The following is a 14,041-nucleotide window of genomic DNA, read 5'->3' as shown; positions in this document are numbered from 1 at the left end:
AAGGCCTCATGCACACGACTGTGCCGTAATCACTGGCCGTGATTGCGGGCACGGCCGGCCGCATTTTCAGCCCGTGCCCCAATACAAAGTATGGGAGCACGGACCGTAAAAAGCAAAAGATGTCTCAGGAAGGTCAGTAGAAGTCTCAGGAAGGTCAGTAGAAGTGAATTGGTCCATAATTGCGGACCTTAAGTGTGAACCGAAATTACGGACAAATTCTACGGTCGTGTGCATGGGGCCTAAAGTAGTCATTTAACCCCTTAACAAAATGCCACGTACTAGTACGTGACAGCCATTAAGGGTATCCAAGAAACGAGACTAGAAGCAGAACTCAGCAAAAATTTGAATTTATTCACCCAACACAGCAACGTTTCACTTCCTCCATGGAAGCATTTTCAAGCATTAAGGGTAAGTATGATGCGGGCTGAGGATGCTCCATACTCAGTGGGTGACGGCTGTCACCTCACTGCAATGGGCGGAATCAAAGATCACTTTGATTGTGCCTGTTTAACACCTCAAATGCCACGGTCAATCGCGACCGCGGCACTTAAAATGTTAGAATCAGGTGGCGCCACACCTACTGCGTGACACCCCCACCCCCCCACGACGCGATGTGTGGGTGACAATGGTTGTTATGGCAGCCTGGGGGCCTAATGAATGCCCCCAGGTCTGCCATTTTTGTACTCCTTTGAAGTCCTGCCACTGGCAGGGCTTCAAAAGAGACTGTCAGTATCACAATATACTGCAATACACTAGTATTGCAGTATATCATGCAAACGATCGCTGGTTGAAGTCCCCTAGGGGGACGGATGAAAAAAGTAAAAAACTGTTAGGGTATGATGTTCACACGCAGTGACCAAAAACGTCTGAAAATACGGAGCTGTTTTCGTGCGAAAACAGCTCCTGATTTTCAGACGTTTTTGTAGCAACTCGCGTTTTTCACGGCATATTTTACGGCCATTGTTGGAGCTGTTTTTCAATGGAGTCAATGAAAAACGGCTCGAAAAATGTCCCAAGAAGTGACATGCACTTCTTTTTCGCTGGAGTCCTTTTACGCGCCGTATTTTGACAGTGACGCGTAAATTCAGGGCTCGTGGGAACAGAACATCGTAAAACCCATTGAAAGCAATGGGCAGATGTTTGTAGGCGTATTAGGGGCGTTTTTTCATGCGGAATTCGAGGCGTAAAATGCCCGAATTCCGTCTGAAAACGCTGCGTGTGAACATACCCTTAAAGTTCTTTATAATGTTCCAAAAAAAAATTAGATTAGAAGTTAAAAAGTACTTTTTCCCATTTTTCCCCTGAAGCAATGGTAAAAAAAAAAAGTTAACTTAACATGACTGGTATCGCCGCATCTGTAAAAGTCTGAACTATCACAATATAGCATGGTTTAACCCGCTTGGTGAACGGCGTTACAATAAATAAATATATAAGACATGCAAATTGCTGGTTTTATAGTCACCTTAGCTCTCCAAAAAAAATGAAATTAAAAGTTAGCAAAATGTACCCCAAAATGGTATCAGTGAAAACTACAACTCGCCCCACAAAATGTAAGCCCTCACATCACTAAATTGATGGAAAAATAAAAAAGTTGTGGCTCTCAGAATATGAAGACACAAAACATTTATTTTTTTTAGCAAATAGTTTTATTTTTTTTAAAAGTGGTAAAACATAAAACAAAACATATAAATTTGCTATTACCGTAATCGTATCAACCTGTAGAGTAAGGTGAATAAGGTGAGTATGTAATCTTTACCACCTGATGAACGCCGTAAAAACAAAATCCCATAAAAAATTGCGTAACCACTGTTTTTTGCCCATTTCACCCCACAAATAATTTTTCATAAAATAAAGTACAAGCGAATCAAGTATATAGGATGGAAGGACAATGTACTAACCCGTCATGCTGGATCCCTAAATTGGCGTCCTGCCTCAATGCGCGTTTCGAGTTCCGCCTTTGTCTGGGGATGGCGCTACCATTTCAAACCTATCTATTTAATATATGTGGTGAACAATTACAAAGTTACCTGGTCCTTGTTGATGAATATATGAAATAAAATAGCTTGGTCTTACATTGATGTCATGTTTCGTTTGTCCGCAGCATCACATCATATGGGATCAGCGTCATGTGAGACGTACACGTGCTTGCATCATCACGACTGCAATGTCGCGCCACACACACATAGAGACACCGGCCCAAGGTGAGTTGCTAAGGACGCTTGAGCATGCACACTTGACCAGGATTCAATTAACATTCGATCAGGTCAAGTAATATGGCACTGGATACCCTACCCTACGTTCTTGAATTAGGTACATCAAGTTTATACTCAGTATGTGTGACTAGAGACAATTGATGTTGCATTACATAACTATTTTGGACAGTAGACTCCCTACATGTAGAACAATGGAATATAAATAATACTGAAAGAAAAGAGGAAAGATGATCCAGCGCTGTATGAAGTTTAAAAGGGAAGTACTGTTCCCACTTTTATTGGCAAAACAAAATTTGATTAAAAGTTGAAGAGAGACGCAGTCTCAAGGCGAAGTGTAGTGCAGGTTAGTACCCAAGCCTACGCGTTTCGAGCACGCGCAATGCTCTTACTCATGGCAAAGAATATGTAGTTTTAAGTTGCGTGAAACTCACTGCATGTCATATATTGGTGCATTTTTACGCACCTATTCGCCCTTTGAAGTCTATGGATGCATGAAAACCACGTGCTGTCCGTGTTTCACGCATCAGTTACAAAGAATTGTAGAGAAATCAAATAAAAAAAGCAGTTAATGCCTCACACAATGCACACTAAGGCCAATACGCAGCGCACACTGATGGCACATAGACATGAAATGTAGGAAAAAAGTTTTTTACGTGCACAAATCAGACACGCTCGTCTGAATGTAGCCTTAGTATGACTTTTTTACCATTATCTTTCCACCTATCATTTTCTTTTGCTTTTCAGAAAATATGTAGAACACGTCTCACACTTTACTTGTCACAATGGTTACTTGTCAAACTGGTGATCATTAGTTCCTCACATTATTTGCCACTGTAGTAATTCTTAGATCACTAAGTTATTCTTGGATCACTACAGAAAATGTTTGTTTTGGAGTAATCAATTTATTTTATTACCAGATTGACTATAAGTTAAATGTGTTTCCTAACGCACATTTTTGTCAAATTGGGTAAGATGTTGCGAAAGGGAGCCTTATTCAGATTGGTCCCTGCCCAACATTCTAGAGCCTAGGCCTACAAAATATACTCAGGATAGGTAGGAACCAGCTTATTTTGTATTCATTACAAACGCAGGTTGTACTACCCCCAACGGTGCAATACAAAAGTTATTCAGCACCCAGCAGCAATGTGAAATAGTGCCCTCCATGCCCCACAATTAATAGTGTCAATATTGCTCCCCATTAATAGTGGCAGCAGTGTGCCCCATGTCGCCCATTAATACTGCCAGCAGAATGCCCTCGATGCCCCAATTAATAATGTAAGCAGAGTATCCCTCATTAACAGTGCTATCCAGAGTGCCCCTGTCCCCCGTCAATAGTGCCAGCAGAGTACAATATATGGCCTTTATTATGCCCCCCCATTTCCTTCTATTTAATAATGCCTGTAGAGTGTATCCTCCCCAGGCATCAGACGTCATAATGTAATAACTTTGTAGCATATTTAAAACTTAGTGAATGCTCATACTGGGGCATTGGTATTTACAATACTAAAAACAATGCGGGAAGGAAGTTGCCAAAGGAGGAGGTATTGAATTAATCCAGATTGAGGTATTCCTTTGGTTGAACGACTGGTTGATGAGCTGTTTCATGTAAAGAAACGATAACCATTTCTACTTTTTTTATTTTTTTAGAAATATGTATTTCTATAAAAAGTACAAAATATTGCTTTACATAGGATATAATAGTGTTCTTTCTTTCTACATTGTCTATTGTCATGGAAACGATAGTTTTTATTACTCAAAGTTAGCTCACATTTCCATAGCTCGGGTGACATTTCTTTGGCAGTTTAAACTATTATAGTAAAGTAGTAGTTCAGATACCTAAACACTACATTTATAATAAGTATAAAACTATTGTTCCATAACTTCACATTTTTCAGCAGATCAAATCTTTACCATACACTTTGCTTGAAGGCACAGAACGGACCAAATCCAGCATGCAAAGTGGCTTGTCAGACAGGTGGTGAGAAAGCTTTTGTATATTTATTCATTTCACTTTTCTAAGTGGGAGAATATCGAAAACAAAATCAGACAGAGTGACAAAAACATAATATAATAATCCAGAAGAGGATATAAGATCAAGGTGAACGCTGTTCTATACATGGGCACCTTTTATATGTAATGGCATTATGTAAGTATATTTAATCTCTGCATATAAAATCTTTTCGGGGGAGGGGGCATAGTCATCCCCCCTATATTGCAAGGTCCCATCTGTACTGCTCTCTTCATGAATATGCATGAAATCAGATGACAGTGCCCTGCGCCATTAATAATCCTGTCATCTGACTTATGCAGCAGAAAGCCGCAGCCCGTGGCTTCAAGTAGCAGAGGCAGCCTGAAGGGAAAAAAGGCCATGCTTCTTTTTATTGGGATTAAGTGTCTGCAAATTTTGGCAGGGGGTTCTAGGAGAAATGGGGGAGGGAAGGGAACTGGAGAGTCAGAAATACAGAAGAGGAAAAAGAGAGGAGAAAAGTTTCTCATGAATGGTAGGACTTGTTAGCAGCCTAAAGCAGTGGGTGTAATGGTATGTGAACTGACCTTGGTTATAGTCACTGTGGGTAGCCCTAGTGTTTTTTTGTAAAAGAAGCAATTGCTGCAGAGGTTTAGATTTCAGCCGTTCCAGTCATCAATCATCTCAGCCTTTTCTCTTCTTTGACAGCACAGTACATGGCCTGACATTTGACACTCAGGACTTCAGGAGGAGATACGCACAGGCACAAGCTGGGCCCAAGGGTTGCTTCAAAAAGTGACAGGTTTAAGAGAAGCAACAAATAAAAAAATATAAAATAATAATAACAAAGGCTTGTCAAGTATATAAAAACAATCCAACTGTGCTGTCAGAACATGCAGATACCATTCTATGAATATGTATTTAATTCCTATGGAAAAGGGAAAATATTAATGTATATTTAATACACATGAGGTAGCATTGCTTATGTGAATTTATGTCTCATGTTATTCCAAGGAGAGAGAATAAATTTATACATGTCTTCTGCTATTATTAGATGACCCTGGCAACCTTCACCGCTGCCTTAATGCACAGTACACAATAAAATATGGTCAGAAACTTGTAAGTTGCACGGTTTCATAAGTGACTCATTGAGACTACATAGATTGCATAGTCCTCAAGGCTGTTGGATTAAAAATCAAAATAAATAAAATATCAGTATGTTAGTATTGAAAAAGGAAATGATGTTCTGTAGCATAAAGGTTAATCTGTGCCATTATTGGTCAATGTACAGAATTTATCATTTAGAAATGGATATGTCTATACAACAAATTTTTACTCTTGGATTTATTTATCATTCTCAGGGAACATTTGAATGATTGTTTAAGGATTCCTGGCAAATCCAAAGTTACCCAGAAGGCTTGGTAGACCAGGTATAGGGATATCCTATCCTAACTTGCCATGTTACGATTTTTAAGACAATCACATGGTATGTAGTCTATGTTATTTATCATATGAATGTCTCAAAAACTGCACATGACAAGTAGAGACAAACTCCTCTCTTCTGGGGACTCCTACAAGCATAACTCACATTGATAGTGGGTTGGAATACTATTTAAAAATGTGTCTAAGACATGTGCCACTTAATATAAAGCCACTCCTGATGTCTTCCTCCTTCTAAGAATTACATAAAACATAGACTATAACATGTATGGGTAAAAACAAATGTCTAAGGCCCCATGCACATGTCCGTGGAGTAATTACGGTCAGTAAATACTGCACGTACGGGCCGCGGAGTGTCATCTGTGTTTGTGGATCATCATGATGCAATTGCAGGGTGTCGATGGTTGTTATGGCAGCCTGGGAACCTAATGAAGGCCCCCAGGCTCTAATGTCTCTCCTCCTTTTTAGCCCTAGGAGACAATTTAAAATAGGAGACCGCATTGCAGTATATGGTATCAACGATCTAGCAATCTAGATTGTATGTTCTATAAATACTTGTAATAAAGTTTTTAACACTATACAAAAACATTTTTAAAAGTAAAAAAAACCTTCTTTACATTTTATAAATGAAAAAAAAAAAAACATTTTTGGTATCACCGCACCTGTAAAATGTCAAACTTTTAGAATATGACGTTATTTATCCACACAGTGAACGTCGTAAAAAAATAAACAAATAAGAGATGCTAGTATTCCTGTTTTTTGGTCACCTCCACAAAAAAAGGAATAAAAAGGGATAACAAAGTCATATGTACCAGAAAATGGTACCAATAAAAACTGCAGAAAGCCCCACAAAAAATAAGCCCTCATGCAGCTCTATCAAAGGAAAAATAAAAAAGTTATGGCTCTTAGAATATGGAGACAGAACTTTATTTTTAACAAATAGGATTTATTTTGTAAAAGTCGTAAAACAAAAAAATAATTAATTTGACATTGCTGTAATTGGATTGACCTGCAGAAAAAAACATGTACTTTTTAGCATGCGGTGAATGCCGTAAAAACAAAACCCCAAAAACAATGAAGGAACTGCAGTATTTTTTCAATTTCACCAACAAAATAATGTTTTAAAGTTTCTTAGTACATTATATTGTACACTAAATGGTACCATTAGAAGATACAACCTGCAAAAAAACCAAGTCGACTATGTCGACAGAAAAGTAAAACATTTATGGCTCTTGGAAGGCGTAGAGTGAAATAAAAAAAATGTAAAACAAAAATACGATTGTAGTCAATAGGTTAAATTAATTAAAAATAAGCATATAAATATTAAAAATAAAAATTATGTAAATAATAGTAAAATAATATATGATGTTTCTCACCAGAGAATCTCCCCATTGGTATGGAGTTTCTAGGTCAAATTCTCAGGTCTTGGTCCCCAAAATAGTCAGTGACTGGCGATAGGAGCACTGTTCAAAGAACTTGTAGAAAAGTTAGGAACCTAGACAGTGGTCGTCAGCAGACTAGCAGACAGGATGCAACAAGCCGGAGGATGAGTCAAAATCAGTCAGTATATAGGACAGGAGTGGATACCAGGAATGGAACTACAGATACCAGGCGGCAAATCCAAGGAACAAGACAAGAACGTAATCTAGGAACAAGGCTGAGGTCAAGGTCGAGAGTCAAGAACAGAGTCATACAGAGTCAAACAACACAGAAACAATAGTAAAGCAAAGGATTTACCTGCATCTGCAGGCAAGGTGCAGAAGTGGAGGACCCTTTAAATAGGCCGCCAGGCATGACGTTATCTTAAAACACTGTTTGCCCTGGCAACCCAAAGCCGCCATCTGAGCAGAAAACAGGGCCATGTGCATGTAGCCTATAAAGAGCTACATAGAATATCTGCAGCTCCATAATACAGAGCTGTATAGGCAAACCATGTGCTGCCTCTCCCTTAGAAGCAGTACTTCTTTGAGAAAATACCTCCGTAATAAAGCATCTGATTGAGCATACCCTCATAAATCCGAGGTACCAAGGTACTGTAAGGCCCCCATAAACTTACGAGGTTGTATAGAGCGGTATTACAGTCAATTGCCCTTAAGCTGTGCTCAGTTTCAGCAACATAAAAAGGAGAACAAAAAACATCCAGCGTTGTTAATATACATTAAAAGCAAATTATTTCTTAAAAAGAGATCATTTGATTTATTTCCCTTTAAACTGAACGTACTAAATTGCTACACAGGCAAAAAAAAAAGAAAGAAATGTAGCAATATCGGCTCAATGGTTTTAGTAATACATGGCCTATGAATTCAATTCTGTGCTGTTTAATAAAGCAAAACCCAGTACAAGATAAAAAAAAAAAATGGATTGCAGAAAAACAAGATATTGCTCAGTTTTTAATCTTTTCAACTCCAGGCAGTGTAAAGCAAATAGGTCAACCGGCCAAGCTAGTTTTTATTTCTGTACGCTCTCACTTACAAAGAACACCAGTAACTTATACACAATCTACAGAGGTCAGCTTTACGCTTGGGTCCAAAAGCACAGAGTGCACAACAGTACATTGCAATAAAACTACTGAATATGTTACAGTTGTACATTTGACAGAGTTTGGGAACTTTAGGACCAATGTAAAAGCAAATCAAGTCAGACACTCTGATCCTACTATTTCCCTCACGGATCCAGGCTTGCTGGTGGACTAGTAAAATGCTGACCTTATGATATACAGTCTCACCTCATGCCATTTTTTCCTCTGACTGAAGACTTCTGGGGGCATAATATGTACACCGCAGCACACGGCTTCTGAATATCTTATGTGTTTCCCGAATATAGAAGTCTGAATGGCAGCCTGGGTATAGATTAGTGTTAGTGAACTGAAATATTAATACTATCAAACAATTGTACTTAAATGGTTTGGAATATATACAGTATGGACCTATTTCGGCAGGATGTATAGAACAAAACTATACACATCGTAGTACCCTCAAGAACATGTGGCCATAATGGAAGAAATACAGATGTAGCCCTCTTTATCTTGACTTTTAACGTATTAAATAAACAGTGGCAAGATCTCTTATCTTGACTTTTCAAAGACTTGTGTGATATCACGATGCAGCAAGTTATCAGAGTCAAGATAAAGGTGGCTACATCTGTATTTAGTATTTTGTGTATAATATGGGGGTGTACAAACAAGAGAAACACATTGAAAAATCTACTAATAGCTTAAATTAAATGGAAATAATACATTACATTTTTGCAAAGAATATTTATACATTCATCATGAGCATGCTGGATTATCAGCCTAACTTTAGTTTTTATCTTGTGAAGAACGGTTAGCGCCTGATTCACAACGCCCAGAAATGGCTTCGTGTCTCCGATTTAATACAACGGCACGCAGTGTTTTCTTCTAAAAATAAATAAATAAAGAAATTGCCATGTTTCATCGAATGCTAAATTACAGATGTATTCTCCCCTTCATGGAGGCACTACAGTAGCACACAGAATGGTTAGAGGTCTATAACACAGTCCCGTAGGCATGTCCAACATCCCATTATAAAAGAGGACAGTTCTAGCCTGAGCCAGACCCATTCTTTTCACGGGCCTCATAGCAACTGCATGATCTGCCTCTATGGTGTATATGCCTTTGGATACAGTTTGTGAAAAATACTCACATTACACACACTTGATTTCCTGGGTATATAAACATGTAATATATGTTTTACCTCTTAAATATGACAGTATCTACTCTCACATTCAGTAAAAGAACCCAACCTAGTGGCATAATTCACCTTATGCAGATGCTGGGAATAGCATGTTACTATCTCAGTGTATCTTTTTCCCAACTTGCCAGATGAAAGTATTGGTTAGTCAAGTTGTTCTGCATTCTGTCTAATTTTTGTGAAAACAAGGTCTCAAATAGAGTCTTAAAAAAGGGGGTAGATAAAGCACATGAAAAAATATGAATCAGTGGAAGTCCCAGCGGTATACCACATACATTCTACTCGCCAGCTTATTCTTCTGTGCTTCCATGGATTGACATAAGGGAGGGATAGGCATGTCAGGACAGATAAAATCTCTCTGCTGCAAAGGACTCTATTCAGACTTGCATGTTACAGGGTTGATAACTTATTCTGTATTGCAGAGGACTCAAAGAGAGACATTTCGTCTTTTATCTGAATCTATGCACTACCTGCATACTAAAGATATGGTGAACCAGCAAGATTCATCTTAACTAACCTCTCAAGCATGAGGATATATGAACAGAGCTTGAGAAATGCCAAGAATACAATGTTGCATAATCCTCAACTGGGGATTTCCTGGTGCCCAGTGTATAAATAGTCAAAAGGACTTTCGATCCAGGTGTCAATTCAATTTTAAAATACTAATAGAATGGTATTACTTTACATTAGACTATTTTTTCTTTATTTCTCCTATTTCTCTTCTTGAAGTAAGTTCACATTTTTGTGGTAAGATTTCCATTTCCATTTGTAATAAGTAGTCACAGTAAAAACCACCAAAAATAAATTCATGATACACTTTATTAAATTTAAATTAAAGTGAACCTATATATAAAAGGGTGTAATTGAAAACATGTGCTTTAAAAAGTCCCCAAACCAGTAGAAGACACCTGCAGCATCCCGCGGTTGGCTAGGACCTATTGGCAGTGCTAATGATTGTGTGCTGTCAGTAATAATGTATATCCATTTTTTTTTTACTTTTCATTATTGGGGTCTATGGGTAGTGTAAAGCAAAAAAGAAGCTACTTGCTATGGTTATCTACAGTATACACACTTCAGTAGCGTGTATACAGCTAAACTTATGCTCCAGTACAGGACCTGGAGGCAGGGGCCACCTTACCACGGCATCGTGGGAGGCCGATCTTGGCTTGTTATTTCACGTACTTTACTAAGTCTGATTTAAAGTATGAACAGTTTGACCTTGTACTGCTCGTGAATGACATGAATTAAATAATCTATATCATTACCAATTCGTGGTTGGACTCCTAGGACTTACGTTGCACCTTCTTACTAGCTTTTTTGATGAACTGCTATACTGTATAATTGTGCTTTTTTATATGATTGGATATCTGCCTCTTTAAATAACACTGCCTAGTTAGCCTAGACTCCCTCTGAAGAAGTTATGTGACAGTGACGAAACATGTTAGCTTTCATCTGACTTCATACTGCCCTGGTCATGGTGGTTTACGTTAAATGCTCAGCGTCCATGTCTTGTGGGGAAATGCCTTTATTGGGGGTAAGATTATCATCACACTATGACTCTTCACAAAGTGTAAGTTGAGGTTGCCTACTATTGCTGCATGTCCTGGATGTAATGGCTAGATCGGTTTTGTACGGCCTGATACCATGCCGCTACCAATTATTATTATCTGTCACTACTGGCACCTCTTCTATGATGGTCAATAGTTTCTGATGAGACTTGGACAGTACAACTATATGCTCAGACTGGCTGATCTCCAGTGATGGACAAGTATTATGCTTTTCTTTATTCACTTTAAATATGATGTTGATACAGGCTGGTTCCAGTGCCTTCTATCCAGTCAGACAGGTAGAGTACCTGCATTAACAGAAAGCCACTTTAACCATTTAGGAGTTTATCCATCTATACATTTTGGTTTATGAAGCTATTATAACCGGGATTGTGCATTATTGGTATGTTGCCATCTCACGTGTACCTCATCGTCTTCTCTATCCACCACCTGTTCACAGAACTTATTAGCAGGTGAATTGATGATCAGCACTATAACCTATGGCTTTTATTATAATTGTGAACATTTATGACCTGTACTATGAAATCATTTAACAGTTGTATGTATTAATATTAGCTTTTGGTGTATATATTTTTGAATAAATTTGCATATAGCCATATTAATGTATTGATTTGACCTCTTTATGAGTAAGACCACTAGATCAATACATTTTTTGCTTATTTTTAATCTTTTTGGATGAAATAAAATCGTAACTAATTTTTAATTATATCTAGGACCAAGTGCCCTGTCTGTTGTCTTTGTTCCATTATTTTCTCCTTGTTTACGTTTATTCTTATGAATGGGGCACCATACTTACTGTACAGCATCAATAGACAATTTGTTATTTGTTGCTTTGTGTTTATACCCTATAAAATATGCCTGCCTAGGCTTGAGAGTGATGAGAATGATATTCATATGTTCCTTTATTTCTCTATAGATTAGGTTGATTATCTTTTTCCTTTCCAGAGGAAAGACTCACAAAAAATGTCCACTATCCATGACCATGTTGTTAATAAAGTTGATTCTGGAGCAGTTAAGAATGGATTCTCATGTGACTCTAGTATGTACATTAACTATGCCAACATGGCATGTGATAAAAGGAGAGTATGTAATAAGGATAAAGTTGGGCCATGAACTAAAATGTTAACACTTTTCTATGAAGTTTTCCCAATTATATAGACATTGAGAAAAGAAGCAAACAAACAAAGCTACAGGGGTCCACAAATTTCCTCATGTCAGCTACACACAAAAAAGATGGCAGTTTGCTGACTCTAATCCATCCTCCACTCGCACCAGACATTCGCCTGGAGAAGGAGAGAACTCAAACAATTACTACATGAACTCCAAAGATCTTCATACAGAAGAAGTCCCTGCATGCATCTCCTCATCCAAATATTTGCATGTGAAGAGTGGGAGAAGATCAATGAACTTCAAGATAAATGCCATAAACATAATAGTAAATTCAAGAGTTTCCCCCAAAGGCTCAGACAAGTAAAAATAAGTATGTAATAGTGGATATGTTGCTTATATTATTTAACATGTTGAATAATCTCCTGTTACTTTTAGACCCTTCTTGTGGAATTTGTGATGGAGACTTAGCAAACTGTGTCTTACTTATGTGTGAAATGGAAATAACAAGGTTTTAAAATAGACAAGGCCAGCAGACCATCTCTTGGTTGCAATTTTTATTTTAGATAGCCTTTAAAGGGCTTATCCCAAAATCAACATTTATCACCTGTTCAGAGAATAGGTGATAAATGTCTGATCGTTTGAAGCCCCACCGCTAGGACAACCACTAATTGCTAGAAACTACTAATGTTCCCGAGCCCCCCGTTCTTCCTAACTGTCCCGCCACAGTGAGGAGGCAATTGAATTGAGGGGTGGTTGAGCATGCGCCCTGCTACTTCATTCAATGTCCATGGAGCTGGCGGAAACAGCTGAGCGCGTTACTTGGCTGTCTCCATCAGTCCCATAGACATTAAATGGAGTGGCAGGGTTCATGCTTGACCGCCTTTCCTTTCAAGCATCTCCTCACTGCGGTAGTGTAAAGAGGAGGAATGTGGAGCATGGGAACTTTGTTCTAGCAATCGGTGGGCTTTCCAGCGGTGGATCCCCCCAGCGGTCAGACATTTATCACATCTCCTGGGGACAAGTGATAAATGTTGATCTAGGTATACCATATTGAGAGCTTTCATTTTGTACCTCAAGCATTTTAACCCCTTCCCAACATTTGACCTGTCCATATGCCAAAGTCGGGTAGGGGAAGTATGGAGCAGGCTCACGGAGTGAATCCGCTCCATACGATGCGGGTGTCGGCTGTATGTTACAGCCGACACTAAATGCCGCGGTGAATAGTAACAGCGGCGTTTAAATCATTAGAAAGAGGGTGGCGGCCCCCCATAACAGCACATCGAACCCTCCTGCAATTCAATTGCGGGGTGGCGATGGTTGCTATGGCTGTATGGGGGCCTAATGAAGGCCCCCAGGTCCGCCGTCTTTGTGCTCCTATTAAGCGCTGTCTCCGGCAGGGCTTAATAGAAGCCTGTAAGAATCACAACATGCTGCAATACATTAGTATTGCAGGATATAGTGCAAGCGATCTAACGATTGCTGGTTGAAGTCCAGTAGGGGGACTAATAAAAAAAGTTAAAATGAGTCAAATAAAGTTTTTTTTTGTATGTAAAAAAAATAAAAATATTAAAAGTTCAAAAAATCCTCCTTTTCCCATTTTCCCTCTAGAGCAGTAAAAAAATAAATAAACATAATTCGTATCGCCGCATCCGTAAAAGTCTTAACTATTACAATATATAATTATTTAAAGAGGCTCTGTCACCAGATTTTGCAACCCCTATCTGCTATTGCAGCAGATAGGCGCTGCAATGTAGATTACAGTAACGTTTTTATTTTTAAAAAACGAGCATTTTTGGTCAAGTTATGACCATTTTTGTAGTTATGCAAATGAGGCTTGCAAAAGTCCAAGTGGGTGTGTTTAAAAGTAAAAGTCCAAGTGGGCGTGTATTATGTGTGTACATCGGGGCGTTTTTAATACTTTTACTAGCTGGGCGCTCTGAAGAGAAGTATCATCCACTTCTCTTCAGAACGCCCAGCTTCTGGCAGTGCAGACACAGCCGTGTTCTCGAGAGATCACGCTGTGACGTCACTCAC

General features: G+C 38.7%; 1 long non-coding RNA gene across 3 annotated transcripts in view; it reads left to right on the top strand.

Moving 5' to 3' along the window:
- The window catches only part of LOC142748159 (uncharacterized), a 32,098-nt gene extending 26,830 nt beyond the window's left edge, over nt 1-5,268 (top strand). For 2 of the 3 annotated variants that reach the window (XR_012882162.1, XR_012882160.1), the window contains exons 2-4: nt 2,102-2,201; nt 4,112-4,191; nt 4,888-5,268. This is a non-coding gene — a long non-coding RNA (uncharacterized LOC142748159). Of the gene's footprint in view, nt 1-2,101; nt 2,202-4,108; nt 4,192-4,887 lie in introns of all 3 variants that reach the window. The other variant, XR_012882161.1, reaches the window with a different exon arrangement.
- Nucleotides 5,269-14,041: the final 8,773 nt, after the last annotated feature.

This window comes from Rhinoderma darwinii, chromosome 3 (genome assembly GCF_050947455.1).
Source record: "Rhinoderma darwinii isolate aRhiDar2 chromosome 3, aRhiDar2.hap1, whole genome shotgun sequence".
NCBI lineage: Eukaryota > Metazoa > Chordata > Amphibia > Anura > Rhinodermatidae > Rhinoderma > Rhinoderma darwinii.
Note: the sequence above shows the minus strand (reverse complement) of the source record. Positions and strands in the feature narration are given on the sequence as shown.